Source organism: Triturus cristatus, chromosome 11 (genome assembly GCF_964204655.1).
Source record: "Triturus cristatus chromosome 11, aTriCri1.1, whole genome shotgun sequence".
NCBI classification, from domain to species: domain Eukaryota; kingdom Metazoa; phylum Chordata; class Amphibia; order Caudata; family Salamandridae; genus Triturus; species Triturus cristatus.
The window spans coordinates 600599971-600604715 of NC_140594.1; the positions used below are offsets into that span (position 1 = coordinate 600599971).

A 4745-nucleotide genomic window follows, 5' to 3' on the forward strand; every position below is an offset into this window, starting at 1 on the left:
GCAAGCAAGACATTCACTCCTGCTGAAAAAAAGCAAACCAAAATAAAGAGGGAAACTAAAGTCACGCAATGAGTTGTTAAGAATTCCATCTGCAGATGTAATACTGGCTTTTCAAGGTTGTTTATAACCTCAGGACATTCATACACGTATTTCAGCGATCTGGACCCGGCCCTTGGCTGAAGCATCAACTTGTTACTGCAGTCCAAGGTCTATCATTTTGAATCTGCGTTTCTCCCCAGGGTTGATAATAAGGAGTATAACTAGTACAATATCTCTCAATGAACCCTTGACATCCAGTGTTATTTGAGAATTTGTGAGATCATGATGGCCAATAAACATCAGATATTAACAATGCTGAATGTGGAGACCAAGAGGCAGTAACTGCAGTAAATTGTAAATGGCAGTCAGGAAAATTATAAGCACGCACCGTATCATTAAGAGCTTCAGAGAATAATTAATATTTGACATAAACCTTCAATGGCCATTGAAGATCTGCTACTGAGAGGTACACAAATCATAATGCTCAAATCTCTCGCTCATTGAACTATACTATTTGCATGGGAAAGTCATTAGGGTCTTTTCAAAATGAAGGTCCAGATGAAAGAGAAGGTCTCATTCCAGAGATTGACCACATGATAGCACAAGAAATACCTAAATTTACTCTAAAGCAAGTTACTGGCCTTTATGAATAGTATCACCCTTCTAGTCTACTAAATGAAATCAAAAGGCCTAGCACTATCTCAGTGTTTGGAACAGACCAGATGGATAATGTCTTTTTATTGTAACTGATGACTAATCATGATGTCTGAAAGTGCAGAGGTGGAGCTTGTGCTATTGAAACTGTAGAAAATTAGAACAGACATTTAAGTTTTTCAGATGCCTAAGCTAATTATTGCATGTCAACAGGATGTACTATAGTCTGTTTGAAAAAAACTAAATGTGTCTTGTTTGCTGTCATTTGTAGGTGCATAGCATTGGATAGCATTCATGTTGATCCTCTTTTTCTTTGTGTGGATTGTCGCTGTGATGATTCAGAGACCATGGGCTTTTCATCCAAACAGAGCTCTGCTGGCTGCTGGCATTAGCATCAGTGCTACTATCTGAGTATGTGGTCCGTTCTCTTCCTTATGTCCAGAATACAGTAGTTTTCCGACTGGATCTAGTCTTTTCTGTCCAGACTGTGTCCATTCTGCTCTCGCTGATGTCAAGCACGGCAAGGTTGTATTTTATCCTCTCCACTGCCATTTGGGCTATCTTGCCTGTCTCTTACATGTCCTGATGGAGATGGTCTTGATCCAACGCAGGTGGATCGACTTTGTGGCTTCCAGGGATCTCTGACTTTCACCACAACATGTCATAGATCTCCATGAAGGAGATTCCTCTATCCTCAAGGTGGGAATTACTTTTTGTCTTTGGTTGATGTTTCTGTAGCTAGGATTTTTTACATGGTGAAATAGCTAGCCCTAAGCATAACCCTCCTGCTTTCACAGCTCGACTTGGGACCAGCCATGGCAGATTCCCATACTGATGGGGGCCTCAATGCCAGGATTTGAAGTGACAACACTGGGTACAAAAAAGTCATGGGTAACCAAGGCCTTGGCTTTGGCAACATGAACAAGAATGGTGGAAGGCTCGCACTTCTCTGTGCTCTCAACAATCTGGTGATAGGCAGCAGTGTATTATCACACAAAACAATACGCAAGGCAACAGGGGGGCACCAGACCATTCAACAGAAAATCAGATTGACTGTGTCTTCATTGCCAAAGAAGTTCCGGAGGTCCCTGCAGGATGTAAGAGTGATGAGAGGAGTAGACGTGGCGGCGGACCATCACCTTCTGGTTGCCAGGCTAAAGCTAAAGCATGGATAAAATCAACAAACCAACACCAGCGAAAAAACACTACCCTCCTCAAACATGCACTGAAATTGAGTGAATACTCAGTCACCTTCAGTAATAAGTTAGAGACTGGTGGATGGTGCATCAACATCCGAGTATAGCAGAAGCAAAGGTAATAACTGCCCTGGCGGGGGACCACCTGCAATATTCAGAGACCCCTACTTGAGTGCTGCAGCAGATCCATTGATCTTTTGCTGATACGCCTACTCTGCAAAGATTTTTGAGTTACAATAACAAACTACCAAAGAGGTGGTTTGTTATTGAAAAACAAAACAAGCATTTGCAATGCAAATTGGTCTCCCATTTGTGAGATTTAGAGCTAATGGCGTTGTAAATGACAATGTCTTTTACCTATGTGTTTTGGTTTGTAGTGGGAGGAAACAAAAACAAGCCAAAAGTATCCAGGGCTTGGCAGAGGCTGTCCGTGAAAACAGGACAGTCCAACTCTTGCAGATAGAGCAGGTCTGCATTGTAGCCACTGCGCTCCTTGCGCTGTTGGGTCTGCATGTAGTCCATGTCCAGGGCATAGGACACAGTAGGAGTAGAGCCCAACCTGGGAGTGTTCGTTCTGCGTGTACGTGTCTGCCAAGATGTTGTAGTAGACTGTGCGGAGGAGCGACTCTGCGCTCACCCGCTGTGTCTACAGGTGCCTCTGTTCAAAGGCACCCCGGCCTCAACCATGCAGCTGGCCTCGATCTCCCGGGCGGCGCCATACACGTGAGAGGTCCACACTACCCGGAGTGCAGTGCAGCTTCAGCCGCAGCCCGATGTCCGCATTGGTCGGTGTGTAGACCCGCTGGCTACCAACGGGGGCCCAGCCTCCTGGCTCCTCGTGCACCTCCTTGAGCCTGCTGAAGAGCGCGACCTTCAGCTGCCTGAACTCTATGTGCAGAGCAGGGCAGATAGGGAAGCCAGCCATAATGTGGCAGGGAAGCTGTGCCTGGCGGGTTTTAATCCACCATATAGCGGGCATCACCCACATGCAGAACGGCGCCATCCCACCAGACCTTGGTGTTGAGCAGCTCATCGGACAGCAGTTGCTCCTTGTAGTAGAGGCGCATGGACGGCTCTGCGGGGGAGGCCTTTCACCGCGCTTGCATTTCTTGGCCTTGCTGCTCTGGGCTGCCTTCACGACGTTGGTTGCGATGCTGTCCAGCGCCCGACCCAGAGGCTCCAACTGGTCCCGTTGCATGTGCATCTGACTGCCATCAAGAGTGAAGAAGAGAGTCAGCTTTGGCTCCAAAGGCACACAGCGTACTACTGCCATCTCTATCCCGCAAGGTGTGCTACAGGTGCTGGAGAAGGCATTGGACTGGAGCGGGTAACCCGGGACACACCGCAGTAGCTTCCAGGCTGAGAGACTCAGCATCAACCCGGTGCCCGGTACACCAGGGTGGTGAGGATTCTAGCTAACGGTACACAGCAGGAAAGCCATTCATTACCGGCTTCCGGGAATCGCAGTTTACACCGGCAGAGACACAGAAAATAGACTAAATGTACACCCGTGGGAAAGATGAGTCGAATGGTGATATCCTGCAACCAAGACCGGTTTGGGAAGGTTTCAAGCATGCCATCTGTCCCCTTTCGATATGGAGAAATAGCCTGTATATGTAGACTGCTTTGAAAGCGAGGCACAATTTTGTTGAAGAAAACAAGAATATATATATGTGTATAAATTATCTACTGGCGGTCGCCAGTAGATAGTTATAGTTAGGACCGAGTTTCCATAGGAAATCTCAAAATTCTACTTTGAATAACTTTGGCGCCGGTTGGCGAATCCTCGCGAAATTTTCGAAACTAATGGGGCGCTCCGCTCAGCTCCTACCCTGGAAGTCTTGGGGTGATTCGTCAAGCGGGGGCTGAGAAAAAGGGGGGGTCCCAAAACACGTTTTCCCCATGGATTTTTCCATAGGGACTTTAGTCGCAGCTACAGCCTGAACGGCTTAACATAATTATGTGAAATTTGGCAGAGAGGTAGCTAAAAGGTCCATGAAGTGCCTTTTGCAGGTTTGGTGTAAATTTGTTCAGTATTTCTAGAGAAAAAAGCATTTAAATCAATATATATATCTGTACGCGCGCAGCGTACGCGTTGGGTGCGCGCACTCGGCAGTGCACGAGCGCACTTCTGATTGGTTGTTAGAAGTAAGTAAACATTCGAATCAGTGGAAATCAGAAAGCGGCGGCCGCCATTTTGTTTCTCGCATCGGCGAGTGCGCGCACCCAGCGCACACCCGAAAAAAAACTTATAAAAAAAAAGAAAAAAAAATCGCATTTAAGTGTTTAGATATCAGGTGGCTCTAAAAAGAGCCCTTGTGTTCATTGTGTGTTTTTTTGGTACCTACAAGTAAGTACCGATGCAGAGTCTTAAGTTCAAGAGGAAGACTCTGTTGCCTTCATCAGTGAAGTGTACACCATCTCCTCTATAAATGTCTTGCATGTTGTAACGCAAGTTGTTGTGGTATATAGAACCCATACCATAGTCTCTGAGGAAAGCAGAAATAGATTTGTTGACGTGCTTCCTTGCTTTGTCAATCTGGGGACAAAATTGGTTGGACCAGTTCCACTTTTGCCTTTGGCATATATTAGAATATACAAAGGCAGTTTGTGGAAAAAGCGCCATCAATTGCACAAAGGTGTCCTTAACCCCTTCGATGCTCATGACGGAACGGTTCCGTCATGAGCATCGGTTGGGCTGTGCTCATGACGGAACCGTTCCGTCATGAGGACAGCCCCTGGGGGAAGCGCTGGCACTCCCCCCCTTGCGCATCGATCTTGCCCCCCTTTACGGGGGTGGCAGCGGAAGAGCTTCCGCTGCCACCCCCGAGCCCCCCCACGCTTTCTGATGACGTC

General features: G+C 46.9%; 1 pseudogene; it reads right to left on the minus strand.

The window, feature by feature from the left end:
- Nucleotides 1–2246: 2246 nt before the first annotated feature.
- LOC146785148 (2',5'-phosphodiesterase 12 pseudogene) lies at nt 2247–3264 on the minus strand (annotated as a pseudogene).
- Nucleotides 3265–4745: the final 1481 nt, after the last annotated feature.